This window comes from Zeugodacus cucurbitae, chromosome X (assembly GCF_028554725.1).
Source record: "Zeugodacus cucurbitae isolate PBARC_wt_2022May chromosome X, idZeuCucr1.2, whole genome shotgun sequence".
Classification (NCBI taxonomy): Eukaryota; Metazoa; Arthropoda; class Insecta; order Diptera; family Tephritidae; genus Zeugodacus; species Zeugodacus cucurbitae.
This window is the reverse complement of record NC_071672.1, coordinates 28,903,823-28,915,562: the sequence shown is the minus strand read 5'-3', so window position 1 is coordinate 28,915,562 and position 11,740 is coordinate 28,903,823. Positions and strand designations below refer to the sequence as shown.

The 11,740-nt window shown below is 34.5% G+C and overlaps 2 pseudogenes; both read left to right on the top strand.

Moving 5' to 3' along the window:
• Positions 1-2,515: 2,515 nt before the first annotated feature.
• LOC128923257 (small nucleolar RNA U3) lies at positions 2,516-2,702 on the top strand (annotated as a pseudogene).
• Positions 2,703-10,915: 8,213 nt separating this feature from the next.
• On the top strand, positions 10,916-11,102 carry LOC128923269 (small nucleolar RNA U3; annotated as a pseudogene).
• Positions 11,103-11,740: the final 638 nt, after the last annotated feature.

The following is an 11,740-nucleotide window of genomic DNA, read 5'->3' as shown; positions in this document are numbered from 1 at the left end:
GTATACAATTAAAATAAAAAATCCGTGTAAAAATGGTAACTGGGAAGTGTTCAAAAACACCGTGTAAAAAAAAAACCGTGCAAAAAAAAACCGTGTAAAAAGGAGATCAACTGTATGTATATTTACTGTCTAAATATATGTTAAATAGACCCTCACATGGGATGACCCCTTTAGCCCTTTAACGGGCAAGACAATACTTTCAATTAAAACATTAATTTTTCACAAGGTACTGCTTAAATAAGAAAGCAACTTTCTTTTTCTATATATTTTAAACGTATTTAATTTCATTATTGCAAAAAATATTCGTTTTTATATAAACCTTGCATTGGCCGTAAAGCGAAAAAAAAAATAAAAATTAAAAATCAAACTTGGTATAAATTCACTAAATATGAACTAACGCACTGCTCTAAAAGAAAACCAGACCAAGATAATTGTGATATTTAATCCTTTTTCAATAAGTAAAGTTTACCACTTCGAGCAATAAATTTTGTAATGCAAACTTTTGGATCGAAATAAAAAACGTATACAAACGTATACAAAGGCAAACAGTCAGTGCACTCGCGTCTTGGCTCCCACGTCACTGTTGACAGTCATACCTTTGAAGTAGTAGATATTTTCGACTACTTGGGAACCAGCGTTAACAACACCAACAATGTCAGCCTCGAATTCCAACGCAGAATCAGTCTTGTCAACAGGTGTTACTTTGGACTGAGTAGGCAATTGCAAAGTAAAGTCCTCTCTCGACGAATAAAAATCAAACTCTACAAGTCGCTCATTACTCCCGTCCTGAGTTATGGCGCCGAAGCGTGGACGATGACAACATCCGATGAGACGACTCTTGGGGTTTTCGAGAGAAAGGTTTTGCGTAAGATTACTGGTCCTATGAACATTGGCAACTGGTTTCACTTGGTGCTTCCAGTGAAGTGGCGCGAGTGGCGCGCTCTGGTGGATTCGGCTATAATCGCTTAAAGCGGTTTCTACGACGAATATATATATATAACTATCGAACCACTGCCACGCCCACAAAATAGTGATAATTCAAAATCTCTAAAGTGCTATAACTCCTTCCTCCCATTTCGCTCTTCTGCAAAACCAAATCTGTAATGGTGACAAGGAATATATGTAATATATGTACAAAGTTTCATTAAGGTATAAATCAGTAAGTATATTGTGGTGAATGTTTCAAAAGGCAATCTGTGTAGCTACATAAATATGATTTAAATTTGAACACGCTAATACCCCTGACAGACGGCATCGTTAATTCGGGTTAACTGCTTTAATCGAGGTTAATTCGAGAGTTATCTCAGTTAACTCCGTTTGCTAACTCCCATTTAATCCTCAAAATTTTAGACAGTTAGTGGAAGTTCGTGGTATTTTCGTTGGCAACATTGTTAAACATGGCCGCTTTTTATCTATTGTGAATGAAAATATGCAATTAAATGTAAACAAAAACATACGCTTGCTAATTTTTTCTAAAATGGAAGTTTTAATAATAACGTATTTTTGTATATTTTTTTAATAATTAGTGATTTTGTACTAGTAGTGCGGCTAACAACCGCAATATCCCTTTCTATCCAATTTTATTTCACCAAAATGGAAATATTATTGCCAATCAGCTGTTATGGGAGTTTATAACTCGCTTTGCTGCCGTCTGTCACCCACGAAATTGGAACTAATTAAAAGCGCAGTTAATCCGAGTTAACTCTGTCGTCTGTCTAGCGTATAAAGGATGTATGATGGCTTCTTTGGTAGTTTGCTGTTCTTTAGAAGATTGGTAGCTCTCTTCTGTTGAAGCCGTTTTGATTACCCGATTGCAACACGACATTAGGCCAAATGGTTGGATTGATCACAGATCTGATTTTCGTTGACTTTTTGTTGAGTTCTGATTTGGAGAAGGAAATGGAAATTTTCTAGATACATAATTTGCAAAACAATTTTTATTTATCATGCCATTTTGAGCTCAATTGCTCAATCAAATCTTATGTTGGAATCTACTGGTGACTTAACAGATAGTCAGCTGACACAGGGTTAGATTTTATGTTTCCTATTTTTAAATATTTTAAAATTTTCAACTTTAATGTTTTATATATTTTATACTAGCTGACCCAGCGGCGAACTTTCTTTCCGCATTATGGGCAATAAATGAGCTGATTTTGGATGTTATTAAGTTAATTTTAGAGGTTATACTTCTTATACGACTTCGGAAAAGGTTGCGATAATTGTTTAACGCTTCAGTGGAGAGGGAATAGCGTTGAACAATTAACGCGAGAGAGAGAGAGTGAATGAGAGTAAAGCAGAGAACTTAAAGCACTTGCCATGCTTATGCTTTTTGAGCAATTCTTGTTTTTGTAGAATAATGGTTAAATTTTTGGTTGGTGACATATTCACATGTGTACGCATATGTATGTTTGTATGCAATATTTGTTTTTCTTTCGTTTATGTTTAATTTCTGCGAATTCTCAACTATTTTGTGCGACTTTTGGTTGAAAAACTCTGCGTTGGCCGTTGAAAAGTTAAGACTACACTTCACAGGATCATTTCTGTAGTCAGTCTTCATTTACTTTCTTTGCAAATCGAAAGTATTAGCACCAGCGATGAGGAGTTATATCGTTTTATCTGACAGCGTGAGGTTTATGAACTTCATTTCTAATTTTGTCTTGTGGCATTGATGTTATCAGAAACATTTATGAACGACAACGAGCCTCCTGTATCCGTACCAAATTTTGATTTCGTTGTAAGATTTTAACGAAATGAAACAAGAAATTCAGGCGTTCCTATTTATCACAATGAGTTATAGGGATGTACACAAGTGTGTAAAATGGGCTAATTAGTGGTGAAATTCTGCAAAACAACGTCGTTCATGGCAAAACGATTTCAAACATTGTTGACGACGCCAACGTCTTCGGTTTTGACAAATAAGGCAGCGTAGAAGGTACGAAATACGCTCTGGATTATGACCGCGATTTTTGTGCTCAAATCCTAATCAGCCTTAATATAAACTTAATGTGAATAAAGCATTCCCATGAATTTTTATTTTTATTATTTTACTAGCTTTTTACCCGCGGCTTCGCCCGCAGTGGAGGTATTAAATAAGTAAGAGAGATAAAGGGTAAGGGTATAATAATAGAAATGAGTCAATATGATAACTAAATTTGATTGTTTGGCTGAGATCAACAATTTTTAAAAATTACTACAGACAGAAGTTTCAACACTTTAATATATGCTTAGTTTCAATTTAAGTTTATGTGACGGTACACCCGATAGTTCAAGTGAATTTAAAAACTCCACAGGATATGAACTACTTAGTTCCGTATCCATAATTGTATCCATTGACAAATATTCCTTCATTTCTCCCTGAACCTCCTTTAAAATGTCAGTGTTGATCCTATTAACGATTTCATTTCTTGGTGCTAATATTGCTCTTGCACACAACCACTGATCACTATACAATTGTTGTTGCTAAAAGCTTGCATTCTCGCAGCACTCTACCTCGTGAACTATTTTTACTAAAATTACAAATGGGCGAATCTTCCTATGCCAAATTCAATGGTAATTTTAAAACGGAATGTGCCGAACGACCGCCGTTTAATAGCATCACGGCAATACCCGACGAAGCTACGGCAACTGCTTCTTTTTGGTCTTTTCTGACGGACATTAATAATAAGTTAAGTAAAAACGTTTTTCCAGTTACTCCTGGTGCATCGAGAAAGAAGAGTCTACCACTACCGATTGTTCTGGTGTTTCTATCGCTCTTCTAGTTGTCTGCAGTGCAGCTTGTCTTTCTAAACGAATTCGTGCCTGAAGAGGCGTTTCAGCTGCTCTCAAAACTCTTTGTCGCTCTGCTTGTTGTTGTCTTCTCAGCTCTGCGTGAGCCGAAGTTTCTTGATTTGAATGCATTTTTGGATAGACCAGATTTCCGCTTTCGAGGCATTTAAAAAAAAGCAGAGTAAAAATTAACATCAGCGAGTAAGATCTAAAATAATAAAGTAACAGCTAACCACAAAAATTACGGATAACCTCAAAAATTGGAATAGTTTTATACTGCATGTAACGACAGAAGAAAGTCACAATAAATATAGAAATATTATAAACAGTTGAAACTATATTCAATTAAATTAGATATTTTCGTTACCGCCATACAATGGGACGGTATTACAGTATTCAGGGTTGAAACTTCATGACTGTAAAACTTCATTACTGAAGTAGCTACATTTGACCAAAGTGTATTCAACAAAGTGAACTAAGTATTTGACATACCCGCTTTTGACAATAAAATAGTAAACAATACATGTATTTGTTTACATTAACCCGCCTTTTTTAACTTTAACAATATAATATATATTGATAAAATTGTTTTCAATTTGTCAGTTGGAGCACAAAACCTTAGTAAATTGCTTCCATGAGTTGTTTTGCCTAAGCAGAAAGTATTCGGCATTTTCTTTTATTCATTTAAAAAATATTTTTTTTTGGTTTGAAATTTGTTTACTTTTGAATTTCGAAATTTGAATTTTTGAATAAATGTATGGGTTAAATCAATGGCAACAAACATGTCACATTCGGGTAAAAAATTGTGATATGTCATATACCTGATTCACTTTGTTGAATACACTTTGCATTTGACGATTTTTTGAGAAACAATTGTTTTACCTTTCGTAAATTTTTTTTAATATAAAGTACCCTATGTTGCTTCTAGTACCTTCGTATCATGAATTTCGTATGAATGAAAACTTATATTCGATATTCTGTCACAATTATTTTTGTTTTTGTTTTTTGATGATTCGTATTGGGGCTAAAAATGAAGACTCCGTTTATAAAGCCTCATCTTCTTCCCACCCACCCAAACTGGCAACCCAGTTCCAATTTTTAATGGCATAATAACTCCTTCAACTAAGAAAAAAAATATTACTGAGGGCAAAGAGCTCCCAAGATGTCGAGAATTCGTAAGATGTCGAGATTATCCTTGGGTCAGAAGATCTTGCTACTGACTAGCGCTTGTGCAGTTCAGCTAAAGCCCAACTGTCCAGAAGAAAATCACAATAGGATAGGTAGTGCTCCTACTTGTTTCTATTCTCCTGTCGATAAGACTGACATGTGTATTCCTACAATTTCCCGAATTGTCATTAATCTGAAGGACGCTACGCTTCGCAGCAGTAGATCAGCTGCTACTTCTTTAGCACTTTAAAAACGCTAAAATAGTTTTGAAGACTGTTGAAGCTCCCTCCGCCACATAAGGAACATACAAAATACTAATTTTAATTCATATTCAGCCTTATGGCAAACTTCATACAAACGATATTTCCGATGAAAAACTAACTCATTTGGGTTTCTCATATCACGAATTTCACATGGGGAAAATCTCACATCTTCGAAAATTTTCCCTTATTGTAAATGTAATTTTGTTCATGTGAAACAGCAAAATGTGTTCACTAAATAAATTGTTGGGAACAAGTATTAATATTAAAAATTTGATTAATTAAAAAAAAAAATAATATGAACTAAGGCCTACGTATATTAAGTAGCGCTTTGGCTATATGAACCCAAAGTTAAATTAATATTCGGCGGGATCCTTTTGTGGAGGAGGCTTCAAAACACTTTACGACTATTTTAGTGTTTAGTGTGTGGCTGCTAAAAAAGTAGCAGCGGATCTACTGCTTCGAAGCGTACCGTCCTTCGGTGAAGTAACGATTCACTCTGTCTACGCTCACTTTCTGTCGATACCAGTTATATCTACTCGATTAGACTAGTTTGGGAGCCTGGTCACGGAGGAATCCTGGCTAATAAAGTAAGGCTAATGAGCTTCCAACGCTAGGCACGCCAGCCTTAATTACAGTAGAAAGGAACAAGCGGGAGCACTACCTATGCCCTTGTGATCTTCTGGACAGTTGGGCTTCAGCTGAGCTGGGCTAGCGCTGGTCAGCCGTAAGATCCTTCTGACCCATGGAAAATCGTAAGAAGTCTAGGGAGCTCTTCGTCATTAAACATTTTATCGGGTGCTAGCTGCAGAAGTTTTCTAGAGGAAGTCGAGATGAAATCATCTCAACATCAATACTAAAATTTCTGCGATCTCTCTTTTTTTGAACATCCTTGCAAATTAGTGAATTTAGAGGAAAACAACATATGCCGATTTGTAGTAGGTTCATTGCGCTATTAGGATTTTTTCTGATTTCCCAAAGAACTATCCTTGTGTACATATTTCTCCTCATGTGGGGAACAGCCATTAAACCTAACCTAAGGTATATTAACAAAACACAGTTGAAGTTTTTTATGGAAAATCCTGATATAGTAAACAGCTTTTACATAGAAAATATGGAAAAAGTGGATGCATTGTGGAACAGTAATATGATTCCATGGATATCATTGGGCCACCATTGAAATCGATTGCAGAATAGAACAAGATTGTTAAACTGTTATCCAATGTGCGTCCGTTCTAGTTATTTTATTAAAGTATTCTTTCAAATATACTATTACATATTTTTCAGTGGTGGAGAATGCAAGTCGGGCCAGCCCTGAACATTTTTATGTGGATAATTTATGCTTTTATGCTAAAACAGGCTTTATAAAAGGAATCTTCATTTATAGTTCCAATACGAATAATAAAAATATCAAAACAAAAACATGTGTGTCACAATGCCGAAATTTGAATATAAGTTTTCATTCACACGAAATTCATGATACGAAATTTTCTTTCGTGTGGAAATAAAAAATCATCATACAAAAAACCAAAATGTGTAAGTTCTTTCATTCAGAATATCGTTTCACATGAAGTTTACAATAAGATTGAATATATCTGAAAATGACGTGAAACGCACAAGCCACATTTCAAACATAAAAAAGGCATTTATTTCCATATAATTCGGAAAATGTTACACATTTGTAATTGCTGGGCCTATAAAGCTTAAAAAAATTAATTTAAAAATTATTTTACGTGGCTTTACGAAATCGTGCCAACAAGAGCTGTACACAAGCGTGTACAGCAGGCGGTAATGGGTTAATATTAAAACAACATCTTCTCCTTGGCAAAACATCAGCGGGTATTGCAATGTGTCATATGAACGATGGATTTCAGATATTTGTTGCTCTGATCATGACTTTGTAGTCACCAATTGGCATGCGTTCCAAAGCACTCTTAAAAAACCTAACCAATGCTGATGTTCATGCAGTAGTAGTTGCAGATCTTGAAGTATTGCTCTTCTCATTGCTTCATTGATCTCTTGACGTCGATCAAATTGTTCCTCCATGTTGGTCAATTTTATATTTGTAAAAACTTATGTTCTGCATCTTCGAGAGATTGCAATGCCCGAATTCTATGGTGAATCTGATCCTGTATCTACAAATTCAAAATCGGAAAAAAGTAAAAATACGGGCATAATCTACCTTATACTATGTTGACATCTAACGATAATCTGTAATTAAGAAACGAGATTTCCCATACAAAATTGCTCTTTGGATAATCCGAGATTATAAAATTATCTTGCTTTATACAACTAGATTTTCGGTGTTATTCCTAGGTTTATCGATAATTTTGCGAATAAGAGGAGAAATGTCAAATGAAAATGTAAACAAAAATGGCCAACAGCGAGAGAAATATGCATGTGGTATACAACAACAAATGCAACACGTTTGACAATTGATAATCTCATTTGGCTATATGTAAACGGTTAGGTTATTGAACGAGCTTAGAACGAGATTATTTTCATATGTAAACATAATATTACTTTCTTATTCAATTGGCATATAAGCAGTCGAGGTTGGATCTTTGAAATAATTAAAAATTTTAAATTTCAAAAAATAATTTTTGAGAAGCTAACCTTTTTTACTTATGACTCAATCTCCCATAAAAATTAAGTTTGAGTAAATACCCAGCCGAGTGACGTACGGTGTTATATGAAAAAACTAAAAAACTCAAAATTAAGTTTACAGAATAGAACACCCATATACAGTTGATCTCCTTTTTGCACGGTTAACTGGGACAGTAAATTACTCGTGTAAAAAAAAACCGTGCAAAAAATAGAAAACGTGTAAAAAATATCTAATTTTATATGAAATTCTATCTATTCGTTCAGTGAGAATTTTCACTGTTGTTGTTGTTATAGACTTTTCTGGTATTATATGTATGTACATATTACTGTTAGAAGGAACAAACAACAACTATTCTGGGAATGGTAAAAAAATAATACTTTTCAAAGTTCCGTCATTAATCGCTGTGTCTTCTTTTTTCTTACTTTTTCATACAGCTTCATTTATTTGTTTACGTATTGAAATTTTTGCAACCTTTTCACTGGCTTTCGAATCTAAGATTTATATTTTTTAGTTTAAACCTAATTTAGAATTTATTAAATTCTATTAACAGCAAAGGATTTGTGACGTATTGACGGATGGAATTTTGATTTTATTGCAAAAAAGTATACAATTAAAATAAAAAATCCGTGTAAAAATGGTAACTGGGAAGTGTTCAAAAACACCGTGTAAAAAAAAACCGTGCAAAAAAAACCGTGTAAAAAGGAGATCAACTGTATGTATATTTACTGTCTAAATATATGTTAAATAGACCCTCACATGGGATGACCCCTTTAGCCCTTTAACGGGCAAGACAATACTTTCAATTAAAACATTAATTTTTCACAAGGTACTGCTTAAATAAGAAAGCAACTTTCTTTTTCTATATATTTTAAACGTATTTAATTTCATTATTGCAAAAAATATTCGTTTTTATATAAACCTTGCATTGGCCGTAAAGCGAAAAAAAAAATAAAAATTAAAAATCAAACTTGGTATAAATTCACTAAATATGAACTAACGCACTGCTCTAAAAGAAAACCAGACCAAGATAATTGTGATATTTAATCCTTTTTCAATAAGTAAAGTTTACCACTTCGAGCAATAAATTTTGTAATGCAAACTTTTGGATCGAAATAAAAAACGTATACAAACGTATACAAAGGCAAACAGTCAGTGCACTCGCGTCTTGGCTCCCACGTCACTGTTGACAGTCATACCTTTGAAGTAGTAGATATTTTCGACTACTTGGGAACCAGCGTTAACAACACCAACAATGTCAGCCTCGAATTCCAACGCAGAATCAGTCTTGCCAACAGGTGTTACTTTGGACTGAGTAGGCAATTGCAAAGTAAAGTCCTCTCTCGACGAATAAAAATCAAACTCTACAAGTCGCTCATTACTCCCGTCCTGAGTTATGGCGCCGAAGCGTGGACGATGACAACATCCGATGAGACGACTCTTGGGGTTTTCGAGAGAAAGGTTTTGCGTAAGATTACTGGTCCTATGAACATTGGCAACTGGTTTCACTTGGTGCTTCCAGTGAAGTGGCGCGAGTGGCGCGCTCTGGTGGATTCGGCTATAATCGCTTAAAGCGGTTTCTACGACGAATATATATATATAACTATCGAACCACTGCCACGCCCACAAAATAGTGATAATTCAAAATCTCTAAAGTGCTATAACTCCTTCCTCCCATTTCGCTCTTCTGCAAAACCAAATCTGTAATGGTGACAAGGAATATATGTAATATATGTACAAAGTTTCATTAAGGTATAAATCAGTAAGTATATTGTGGTGAATGTTTCAAAAGGCAATCTGTGTAGCTACATAAATATGATTTAAATTTGAACACGCTAATACCCCTGACAGACGGCATCGTTAATTCGGGTTAACTGCTTTAATCGAGGTTAATTCGAGAGTTATCTCAGTTAACTCCGTTTGCTAACTCCCATTTAATCCTCAAAATTTTAGACAGTTAGTGGAAGTTCGTGGTATTTTCGTTGGCAACATTGTTAAACATGGCCGCTTTTTATCTATTGTGAATGAAAATATGCAATTAAATGTAAACAAAAACATACGCTTGCTAATTTTTTCTAAAATGGAAGTTTTAATAATAACGTATTTTTGTATATTTTTTTAATAATTAGTGATTTTGTACTAGTTGTGCGGCTAACAACCGCAATATCCCTTTCTATCCAATTTTATTTCACCAAAATGGAAATATTATTGCCAATCAGCTGTTATGGGAGTTTATAACTCGCTTTGCTGCCGTCTGTCACCCACGAAATTGGAACTAATTAAAAGCGCAGTTAATCCGAGTTAACTCTGTCGTCTGTCTAGCGTATAAAGGATGTATGATGGCTTCTTTGGTAGTTTGCTGTTCTTTAGAAGATTGGTAGCTCTCTTCTGTTGAAGCCGTTTTGATTACCCGATTGCAACACGACATTAGGCCAAATGGTTGGATTGATCACAGATCTGATTTTCGTTGACTTTTTGTTGAGTTCTGATTTGGAAAAGGAAATGGAAATTTTCTAGATACATAATTTGCAAAACAATTTTTATTTATCATGCCATTTTGAGCTCAATTGCTCAATCAAATCTTATGTTGGAATCTACTGGTGACTTAACAGATAGTCAGCTGACACAGGGTTAGATTTTATGTTTCCTATTTTTAAATATTTTAAAATTTTCAACTTTAATGTTTTATATATTTTATACTAGCTGACCCAGCGGCGAACTTTCTTTCCGCATTATGGGCAATAAATGAGCTGATTTTGGATGTTATTAAGTTAATTTTAGAGGTTATACTTCTTATACGACTTCGGAAAAGGTTGCGATAATTGTTTAACGCTTCAGTGGAGAGGGAATAGCGTTGAACAATTAACGCGAGAGAGAGAGAGTGAATGAGAGTAAAGCAGAGAACTTAAAGCACTTGCCATGCTTATGCTTTTTGAGCAATTCTTGTTTTTGTAGAATAATGGTTAAATTTTTGGTTGGTGACATATTCACATGTGTACGCATATGTATGTTTGTATGCAATATTTGTTTTTCTTTCGTTTATGTTTAATTTCTGCGAATTCTCAACTATTTTGTGCGACTTTTGGTTGAAAAACTCTGCGTTGGCCGTTGAAAAGTTAAGACTACACTTCACAGGATCATTTCTGTAGTCAGTCTTCATTTACTTTCTTTGCAAATCGAAAGTATTAGCACCAGCGATGAGGAGTTATATCGTTTTATCTGACAGCGTGAGGTTTATGAACTTCATTTCTAATTTTGTCTTGTGGCATTGATGTTATCAGAAACATTTATGAACGACAACGAGCCTTCTGTATCCGTACCAAATTTTGATTTCGTTGTAAGATTTTAACGAAATGAAACAAGAAATTCAGGCGTTCCTATTTATCACAATGAGTTATAGGGGTGTACACAAGTGTGTAAAATGGGCTAATTAGTGGTGAAATTCTGCAAAACAACGTCGTTCATGGCAAAACGATTTCAAACATTGTTGACGACGCCAACGTCTTCGGTTTTGACAAATAAGGCAGCGTAGAAGGTACGAAATACGCTCTGGATTATGACCGCGATTTTTGTGCTCAAATCCTAATCAGCCTTAATATAAACTTCATGTGAATAAAGCATTCCCATGAATTTTTATTTTTATTATTTTACTAGCTTTTTACCCGCGGCTTCGCCCGCAGTGGAGGTATTAAATAAGTAAGAGAGATAAAGGGTAAGGGTATAATAATAGAAATGAGTCAATATGATAACTAAATTTGATTGTTTGGCTGAGATCAACAATTTTTAAAAATTACTACAGACAGAAGTTTCAACACTTTAATATATGCTTAGTTTCAATTTAAGTTTATGTGACGGTACACCCGATAGTTCAAGTGAATTTAAAAACTCCACAGGATATGAACTACTTAGTTCCGTATCCATAATTGTATCCATTGACAAATAT